The sequence below is a fragment of the Lottia gigantea genome (genome assembly GCF_000327385.1).
Source record: "Lottia gigantea unplaced genomic scaffold LOTGIsca_38, whole genome shotgun sequence".
NCBI lineage: Eukaryota > Metazoa > Mollusca > Gastropoda > Lottiidae > Lottia > Lottia gigantea.
In genome coordinates, this window is record NW_008709295.1 from 449,573 (window position 1) to 461,232 (window position 11,660).

An 11,660-nucleotide genomic window follows, 5' to 3' on the forward strand; every position below is an offset into this window, starting at 1 on the left:
CAGATAATTCTTGCTCCGATCAGATTTAACCTATTCTGATCAGATGTATCCTGCTCTGATCAGATGTATCCTGCTCTGATCAGATAATTCCTGCTCTGATCAGATTTAACCTGATTTGATCAAATTTATCCATTTTGATTCAGATTTAAGCTGATTTTAACCTGATTTATCGGTCATGGTTAGATTTAACCTGCTTTGATCAGAATTTTCCTTTTCTAATCAGATTTAAACTGATTTGATCAGATTTTTCCTTTTCTAATCAGATTTAACCTGATTTGATCAGATTTATCCAAGCATAAAAATTTTCCTGTGCATTTATAATCATAACAAATCTGCAATGAATGGGGTTGGGATTTTTGATGAAATTAGTTACAATTTATATATTTATATTTTTTTGCAGGTCTTAACATGCATCAATTAAATGCATTATTAGTTTCTTTCCTGGTTCCCCACACCCTTTAAGTTCTTCAGAATTCTTTTTCACAGTGTTATTATCCAATGGTATTTCTGCCTATTATGACTGGTAAAAAGAGAAAAAGATCATTGATAGAAAAAGTGATATTTATATAAACGTTTTATATAAAATAGAGGTACATAACAATTCAATCTACCTCACAACAATAGTATATTGATTGTCCTTTGAACAGCTTTTAAATTCAATACCACAATTGATCTTAACTTTTATCTTTCAGTCCATTTTAGTTAGCTTTTCTATTAACTTGGCTTCAAACAAACAAATAAACCCCTCTTAATTAAGAGCCAAATCTTGAAAAAGGCCTTAAGATACGACAATTGTACATGGAGTTTTAATAGTTGAACAACATTAGATACTTAGCCACATGCATCTAATAAGGGTATTGTTCAAATAAATCGAACAATACAGGATTATATTCAAGTGTAGATTCTGGTACCTTTTAATGGCTCTATTGTACTGTTTTTTACCCTTTAAAAGGATAAATGAATTCTATTATCAATATCCAATACCATGGTGTACTGTATGAACTGAACGTAAACAATAGGAAAATAAAAGCTAATTCAAGTGATATTTTTTTTAACCGTTTATAGATTTATGTGTGAGGCAGAAAGCTTATTAGTTATTTCTTAAAATATTGAATATGGGAAAAACTAAGTGTTATTTTTGATGAACAATAGAAAAATGATTTTCCATTCTTATGAAAAAAAAACCACATTTTTATAGATTCCCATATTTTATATCAAACAACCAAATACAATTTAACTACTCAAATTGAATCCATATTTAGTCTTGTCTAGCAGAGCTGCGAAAACTATAGATGTTGGTGAGTGAGCAACAAAAGTGCATTGCAATCAATGTTAAGTCATATAGCCAAAGACACGGGGGATATCATTTTATACATGTTTTGTCAAGTATTCGCAAAATCTAATACAAGTGTATTCAAAATGAGTGAAAGCTAAGTTTTACGAGGATCTCAGCTCTTCTTATACTGCTGTCCAGTCCTAGTATATGTAGGTAATAGACTCAAAATGGTAGTTAATACTAATACTGGAAGAGGGACTTGTATTGGATGATATAAAGATTGTCCAAAAAAATAAAGTGATACCCTTTAAGAACACTAAACATAATCTTAAAGTCTTCAAAGACAATATCTACTTTCAATTTGTCACTTCCTTGTACAAGTCTGATTAATGTAATAAATATTTCTCACCTGAATAATTTGTCATGATACTGTCACAAGATGACTTACAATCACTGTTATCTTCTGTTATCATAAATAACTATTTTTTACTTTCTTTTAAAAATCACTAATGTCTTTGTTAATAATCACTTTAATATTTTTTATTCTTGAGAACTGATTTTCCCAACTTTCTGTTTATAATCACTTTTAGTTTTGTTAATATAATCACTTTAATATTCTGTTAAAAAGAACAGAATTTTTGATCTTCCTGACTTTCTGTTAATTGTCACTGATGTCTTTAGTTTTGTTAATATAATCACTTTAATATTCTGTTAAAAAGAACAGAATTATTAATCTTCCTGACTTTCTGTTAATAATCACTGATGTCTTTAGTTTTGTTAATAAAATCACTTTAATATTCTGTTAAAAAGAACAGAAGTTTTGATCTTCCTGACTTTCTGTTAATAATCACTGATGTCTTTAGTTTTGTTAATAAAATCACTTTAATATTCTGTTACAAAGAACAGAATTTTTGATCTTCCTGACTTTCTGTTAATTGTCACTGATGTCTTTAGTTTTGTTAATATAATCACTTTAATATTCTGTCATAAAGAACAGATTTTTTTTTAACTTCCTGACTTTCTGTTAATAATCACTGATATCTTAATCTGACTGGTAATCAATAATAAACTGTTGATTGTACCTCAACACAGAAATATCTATTAATAACAACATACCACTATATATAATATATATATACTATATTAACAGTAATTGTAATAATCATCTGTTAATAACACTTTATTTTCTGTCAAGAATAACTGTACACTTGATAATTTTCTGTTCAAATTAACAGAAGACTTAATCAGAAAATGACAAGTCATAAGTCAATAAATCAGTATGAAGTAGTCAATAGTTCATGAAGCTAGTTGATACACCTGTTAAACACCGGAGCTTTAAAAAAAACTTTCCCAGGTACGGATGGCTTCACCCAACATTACACCACACAATAGCACTATTACCTTTTCAAATATATTGTGGAAAAATAACCGCAACATAATAAAACACAATGACACTATAGGCTACAGCTCAAAGATTATTCGGCCGTGCACAACCATAGCTCTCATTGTCACTCGTTTTTCAAACAATTATTTCTTTTTTTACATATCACAATATCACAATCTGATATTGTAAACCTACTCCCAATAACATGCTTGCTCAATTTCAAATAGTTTCATGTCTAAAGCACATCAAAGTTACTTGAACAATTCCTATAGTTTCAATTTTATTTGTCCACCCAAAGGCATAAAGAGAGAAATAATGGCATTGATACCCCCTTTCACTTTGGATAATAATAAAAATATAATACCTATTCTGGCCATATCAAACTAGTACACAATTAAAGTGATATTAATAATGCTGCGATTATATTAAGACGCTTGTTCTTGTAAAATAACATTACCTTATCATTAACTTTCATAATAGTTTTATATTGAATAACCTATTATTATCAACTATTTCATTTCTTTAAAGGAATTGATCCATATATTTCTTAATGCTGTTTAATTATATTTAATAAAAAAAAGAGCCCTATAAATTTGGTGAACTCTCCAAATAGGATGATGTGTTTCCTGCTTCATTGATTCAGAGAACTATTTGAAAGTGTAGGATCAAGTTCAACATTTCATCTATCAAGACCTTATACAAATTTACATGTATAAAACAAGGGCTTGAATTTTCTTTTAACGAAAATATTTTCAACATAATCAGCTTCATATTACAGGGATAGGTTCACCATCATATCAATTATACCTTACTTTTTAAGCTTAGTTAATCAGTAATAGTGTTCACAGCTCACCATTGAAATTTGAGCCTTCAAATCCATGTGTGTCCAGAATTATTCATCTTCGAAAGTTAAAATGACAACTAGTCTTTTCTTAAGACTACGCTATATATAGAAAAGACATCTATAGAAAAGTAAGAAAATAAAATTCCTAGTTTGAAGTATTTTTAAAGGAATTATGTGATTTTCAACAAATCTAGTACTTTTGAAGACTATTTACATATATTCACGACTAAAACCGACCTTGAAAATAGCGAGCCTGACCTTTTAATCATAGCGATCTTCTCAAAATCTTTTTCTTTTGACTCTTGACTCTTGTTTTTTGAATCTAATCTGTCTTTTCACTCTTTTGACTCTAATCTGTCTTTTCACTCTTTTGACTCTAATCTGTCTTTTCACTCTTTTGACTCTAATCTGTCTTTTGACTCTAATCTAATCAGCAAGTTTTTCAATTTTGTTTTGACTGTGAGCTAGCACCTTTTCTATCTGGAATGCCAAAATTACTAGAGCAATGGAGAAGTCAAAGACACATAACATTTCTTTGGAATTTTGTTATAATGGGGATCAGTTCCTTTAAGATGATTTCTATTGAAAAATTTTCAAACACAGTAAATAAATCTGTTGCACTCATCAAACCTTATACAACTATACCTGTTTAAAAACTTCTAAAAAAACTACATCAAAACCTCTTTTGTAATGAATATTAATTGAAAACTTGTTGTTTTTTTCTCAAACAATTGTCATAAATAATGATTGCTGTATATTTTAATTAGCATTTTCACCACTAATTTATGTAGTTGGAATAATAATTATTCTTAACAATGCAATTATTTACTTTTTTCAATCAATTATTTTTTCTATTTCCAACCAATTGAAATTATTATATTCTATGTAATTGTTGTTTTTGCCATTCTATAACTTCTGATATTTCATTTGTTGTCTAAAAAGAGTGAATATATGAGAGTTTTTTGGTATATCTCTTTTGAAACAATTATCTCTCCTATACAGAAGTCAGTCAATGTGTACATCTTGGGTGACTGCTTGAAACCTCGTATAACAATATGATGCAGAATTACTTTTCTAGAAAAACACAAAAAACTATTTGTACGCGTATTTTGTTAAAATCATTTTAATTATTTTACCGCTATACAAGGTTTTTTTATTCTTTGAAAATATAAACCTCATATAACAATTTGAGATCAAAAACTCAAGCATACAAGGTTTTTCATTTTCATCCGCAGAAAAGGAACATTGAACCTTGTATAATATAATATTTAACGAGGTTTTAAATCTGACTGTTTATATACGTGTTATTTAATTAGTGCTTTTAAAGTTACTTACAATCAAGCTAAGAATACAAGGTTTTGATCACAAGATCCGCGCTTTTACGAGCTTTCTAACGGTACTAAAAAGTCAAAATGACCAAATATGGCATATAAGAGGTTTCAAGCGGTCACCCAGGATATGTTAACTTTTCATTTAGATTGTTCCAAAATGTCACTAATATTCTCAAAGAAAAAAAGAAGAGCATGTTTGATTGTATCACACTCTTTTTACTTAATGCTGCTATCCTCAAAAACAATATACAGCATGACAATCAAAATATACCTTTTCGTTGTCACCTACCATTCTTCAGCTAAAAATGCCTCTGTGATTGTCAAACTTTTATAAATATTATATATACTTTTTTTTCTGTTATTAAACATTTTTTGGGTTATTAGTAAACATTCTTTCTTTCTAAGCAAAATACAACAAAAATACTGGAGTAAACATCCTTATTATTCCACTTCAATACAATTCAATAAATATCTACCATTTATATCTCTAGTATCAACTAAACCAATCAAATGCTTCAACTTTTCTTTCTTTTAAAAGGACTTGAGTACTTATCAATCCAATAAAACCAAAAGGGGCCTAAAGTCATATTTCTTGATAAAATATAAGCTTACTCATCATTTATGTTGACTGCGATTTCAGAAAATCGAAAAAATAATCAGAAATGAAATAAGGAAATCTGCTTCCTGATATTCTAGGAAGTTTTTCAGACATTCTTCTTCTGATTGGACAAATGAAGAAAAGAGGCAAGAATGAATATTATGATAGCAAATAAAACACTTTTCAGAAATCAATTTTTTTGTGAAAAATGAGTATATATTTTTAGTTGCAGAAAGTCACATTAGATTTTTCAAATTATAATATATCACAGTATTGAACTTTGAACCCATCTCATATTTTATAAGGGGCAGAAGTGAGTTAGGCGTTTCCCAACATATTTCATAAAGCAATAGATCAATAGAGTTTGTAATTGTTGTTGTGCATGATTGTGATAATGCCAACTGACTGTCCTCAACAATATTTAGAGTAAATTGTTTAGGGGTACCAATGGACCCTTGTCACAATTATAAAGTAGTGTACACATTAGGGATCATATGATATGGGTTTGTTCAAAATGGAAATAATACAAGATAAAAGGGCCTGTGTCTATCGTTTTGTTCTTCTCTTTTCTTGTTTAAGATCTAAGCCATTATGACTAAAGAATAGAGATCCAGTCATTTTTCGAGTTTTTTTTTTTAAACAATGGCTGTTGGGTCTCGAAGTGATCTGGAGATTAGTACTCCTAACATTAAAGTGACACTGCCTTCTCTTGATTTAAAAAATTCTTTAAAGGGGCACTTTTTTGTGAAACATTTTCATTATCAAAAACGTTGTAAATTATACCTGAAAATATTTCTAAAGTATCCTATTTATATCTATGTATCTTCTTGATCAAACTGAATTTGTTTTAAAAGGGTTAATTAAAAACGGAGAGTACTAATTGTTATTTAAGCAGTTTGACCTAGTTTTGGTGTTAAGACTTTATAATGGCTCTTTATATGTAGTTGAAATCTTTAGAAAACGTAAGAGACATATTTCTCTACAATTAGGCATTATAGTAGTTTTCAAACAGCTTACCAAAAAGCATAACGCACATTGTAAAGTTTTGGCGTTGAAAGATTAATGGCTGGATTTTTTAAGTTAAAACTTCAGATATGTTATGGGATACATTCTATAGGTGTACAGTTTTACAAATTATAGCAAAAAATTTTTTCGACCTACAAAAAAAAGTGGAATGTCCCTTTAATCACACCTAATGTTTCCATTTCATGTGCCACATAGTAACATCTTAAAAAATCAGTCACAATGATCAGTAGGTTGACTATATTTATTAATATATAAAGGTTTCTGCTCCAGTATGTTACAGTCATAGACACAAGATACACAAATCAGTCATAGACACAAGATACACGAATCAGTTATAGACACAAGATACACAAATCAGTCATAGACTCCAGCTATATGAATCAGTCAATGACACCAGATACACCAATCAGTCATAGACATCAGGTACATAGACACCAGGTACATGAATCAGTCATAGACACCAGGCAATAGACACCTATGGAGTTTAACATCCTATTTTCTGCACTTTGGCTAATGAAACTTCAAATGTTCAAGCAATCATACTTTAATACTAATAATGTATTACAAAACAGACCTGATAAAAAAGGCATAATGCAATATAAAATAAAAGAAAGTACTATCAGTCAGCATTATTTACCAGAGTTACTTTAAAGTATAAATCAATAATTACATGTATGTTGATGTAAATAAGGGCTAGTTGTGTCGCCAGGAGACAATAAGTTATAAAGCTATTTGAACACACATTATCAATACTAAGGGTCAATTAATACTAACAATACAAATATGATAATGATATATTAAAGTTGACCCCTCCTCCTAGGAGAAAGTGATTCTTAAACCACAGTGTAATATGTTTTATTTGATGGTGACTTGAACAAAAAATGGTATTTTTTTCTTTAAAATATGTATGACCTTTGTATACTAATAAATTTGAATATCTCTGCATCAGATCTATTTTGGTTAATCACTATAAAATAAACAGCAAATCAGAGTACTGTTAAAGGGACAGATGCACCATTTTAGGTTGATTCCAGTCCTATCGCACGTAAGAAAATCACACAATTCTTTCAAAAATATCTCAAACTTGGAATATCTTTTCCTATTTCTATTTGGCAGTGTCTCAAGAAAAGACGACTTGTCTTTGTAACTTTCAAACACAGGTAAATCTGGACTCACATAGATTTAAAGGCTCAAATTTCAACGGTGAGCTGTGAACATTATTACTGATTGGCTCAGCTAAAAAACAGTTTCTGAGGCTAAGGTATAATTGGTCAAAAAAATGGCACATCTGTCCCTTTAAATTGTAGTCCAAACATAATTTGAATTTAAATTTTCAAATCAGTTCAAAGAAAAACCAGAAAATCATTATAACTTTTGAGACTATAAATTCTAGACTGGTTTTGACAACTTGTTATACACTTATCACAATCCACATTGCTAAAAAAAACTGTATTTTAGTCGTTTTTTTTTTTTTCATTCAGCTTGTAAAATTGTGATAGGGTGCCAAATACAAAACTTGGTATTTAATTTAATTGTTGTCTGGTTTTATAATACATCTGTATGATTTAAAGAGCACATAATTACTAAATATTAACCTTACTAACATTAACTATTGCTCTCTCTAATCTCTTAATTCAAACTGGTCTCACTGGACAATGGCTGAACTGTCTTTAGGGTAGTTAGGCCAGTGAGTTGCTGGTGAGTTTTCATCACTTTAGATCTCCATAGTTTCACTTGGACCTTGGATACAAAACGGAGTGGTTTCTTTTCAATCTTTTGAAATAATATATATCTGCTTGGCGCCTAAATTTTCTACCAAGTTCTACTATCTTTGGAACAATTTTTCTTCAGGTATGTGTGTTTGGGTTATTATCTAGGGTAATTGCAGTATTTGGGTGACTATATTTTGATAGCAAGAAGAGAAATGTAGTAATGTTCTAGCTATGCATAGCATCTGGCAGCCATATTGAATATTTCTGTTTCACCATTTAAGACACCACATTTTAATTTGTATAATAATAATCCTTTATTTAATTACAGTTGTAGAAAATAATATAAGTTAAGATAACATCAGTTATCATCTAAACACCCCATCTTTGAGTTAGTATTCATGTGTACATTCTCTGTAGGCCTATATATTATCCATATTAATTTATCATAAGGTTCTATATTTAATTATGTGCATATTATTATTTAGCTTACTGTGATAATAATATTCGGTGTTTTATGTTTTAATTGTATTATATTTGTTATTAATTGTGTATATTAATATTACAGGGTGTTTCTTTATGATGTAATAAAGTTTATAAGATTCAGAGATAGTTTTTATCTGAGCCAACCCACATCGAAGTTAGCCCGGCTACAAAATAAATTTGAAAGAAGACGGAGAGACATTTTCATTGAGTTGTTAACGACGATTTGTTTAATCTACCAACCTCATTGCTTATAGTACAGAGCTTGCAAAGTCTCAAAATTCACCAACAGTTTCATTCTGGGTGTTGATCCAAGTTTTCATTGAGCATCAATACTCAGAGAGGCAGCCATAGTGAAATCCAGAAGAAGGTTGTCACGTGCTTTACACGTTGACCTTATGTGACGTTGGAAAGCAAATGTCTTTTATATCTGTTATGATAAATCAGAATTCCGGCCTATTTAACTACATGGAGCAAAGCTATCCCCTCTATACTTCTCCAATAAAATTAACTCTTTGTCCAGTGAAAACGTTTCTATTAGTAGCTAATTGATTCGATATGGTTCATTTTGCCCTTTTTTGAATTTATGGGAAATTATTCAATTTTAAGAAGACTAAGATGTGAGAGGGCTAGAACTGGTACAGAACTTTAAATTGACTCTCCATTAGGCTACTTTGATCGTAAGGATTTCAAACCTCGACCAAAGGAATCAGTTGTTTTACATTTTAAAAAAATGGATCTTGGCTTCGAATGCTACAAATCCGATGAGATATTTTGCCTCAAAGTATTTAAAATTTTACTTATGTCGGAAAAAGTTTTTATGAAAAATTTACGCCTTAAGCTAGAGAAATGTGTCTTTGGAGCCATCTGAATATTTTAACTAAAAACCCCTAGTGTCAATTTTAAACATTACGTAAACTTTTTAAGTTCGATATACTTTTCGTTAGGTGTAAGAAAACTGCTATACGAATTTACGCAAAATGAACGCCTAATTGTAGAGAAATGTATCGAGTCTTTATGAGACCTCACACATAAACTAGTTAAAACCCTAGCAAGCACCCCGGCCACCGCAGAAACGTCATTGCTCATAGACCTAACTTTGAGTCATGATTGATAATCACCCGAATCAAGGCAAAGTATATGTAATCACAAATTACCAATATAGCTAAATCTGTTTTTGATGATGTTTTTTTTTAATAACGTATGCATATGTTGGTATTGTTCTCAAAATAAAATTATAACCATTAGTTGGAGATGACCAGATACTTGTTTCTCACCAGTCACTTAATAGCCAATTTGTTTCACATTGTTCTACACCAAATTTGGAAAGCGCCTTTGAAAGGGCATTAAATTGAGGAAATAGATTATTGTTGAACAAGTAGACATGAAATTATGTTTGATCATCATTCTATTATTACTCTAAGGTATCAATATAAGACAATTACTAATAGACAATGTCTTCAAGCAATTCTTTCCTCTAACGTATCTTCACAATGCCAAGCTAAGCTGGTAGGTAGGTAGATGTTGGTAGCCGTAATAGTTGGTAGTTTGATTGGTTCAAATTGGATGATTCTGTGATGTTGGTTTGGTTGTTGATAATGCGTTAGATCTGGTCGGGTCGAATGACATGGAGGTGATGCCAAGTTATTACGAACTTCGTACTTATACATTGACTGCAACAGCTACCTTTCTTGTATCAATACTAAATGCAGCGATTTGATTGGATTGTACACATCCAAACAAAACCCTCGACTAAAAAGCGCAAACAAACGTAAACACAAGCCGATTTAAGAGCGCAAACAATAGTAAACATAAGCAGACTAAAGGGCGCAAACAAGAGTTAACACAAGCCGACAAAAAAGCGCAAACAAAAGTTAACAAGCCGACTAAAAAGCGCAATTAAAAGTTAACAAGCCGACTAAAACGCGCAAACAAGCGTTAACAAGCTGACTAAAAAGCGCAAATAAGAGTTAACAAGCTGACTAAAAAGCGCAAACAAGAGTTAACAATAGCTTTTTAGTCGTACCGTTATTTTCATTTGCCGATTTCAAAGCATGTCTGTTGGATTTTCCTTCTCGACATTACCCATCGGCTATTCGGCAAACTTTGGCTTGAGCAGAGACCTCGTTTGATTTTGGACAAGGTCAATTATATTGGTGGTTGCTCGGATGATTCTTTTTTTTATAATAACCGCTTTCTATGGACTATATAGATTGTTAGAATAGTGAAATTAATGACATATTGGACTTGAACGATTTTTTCACCATTTTAAGTAAATGCTCTAAACATGAAGACTCCATCGTCTACGAACATATCGTGGTCGTAAGTTCCTATAAGGGATATATAATCGAGACGGCATTTGTCTACACTGTTCAATATTCTGTATTAGACTTAAGAGTTCCTTGATAACCACTCTTTACAAGATAAACCGTTTCTCTCCTCATTTTACCATCAACAAAGCCTTTCTTTTCCATTATAGTGTACATTTTGGTCTACGTCTAGAAGACTGTTATAACGTTTTGTCTGGGTTCACTACCTCTAGGGCAGTAGTTGAACAAGCAGTCGATTGTTGATGTCACCTATGGATATTTGAATAAAAGGAAGAGAATTGGACGACTCACAATTGATTCATCCTAATGTTCCAGTATATTGAAGATTTGGAAACGAGTGTCTCAATCTAGCTATAATAGTAATACACAATTTTCTTAATTATAGTTTTGGAGTAGAAATTTGTTGTTTTCGAGCGGAGATTGTCTAGTCAATGTAATTTTGTTTCCAGGCATATTGAGGTGACCTAATTAAAGGCTCTAACCAATACTCCTATCTTACAATATTGGGGCGTAAACGTAAAGACAAATGGTATTTAGCAGGCCAATAAGTTACCTATTTCGATTTAACAACTACTATTGAAAATAAGACCCTATCTAAATAACTCAAGTTAATATCCACGCAAGACTCGTAACGCAAAACTTCTAATGAAGAGGAGGTGGTAGATGACAACACCGCTTT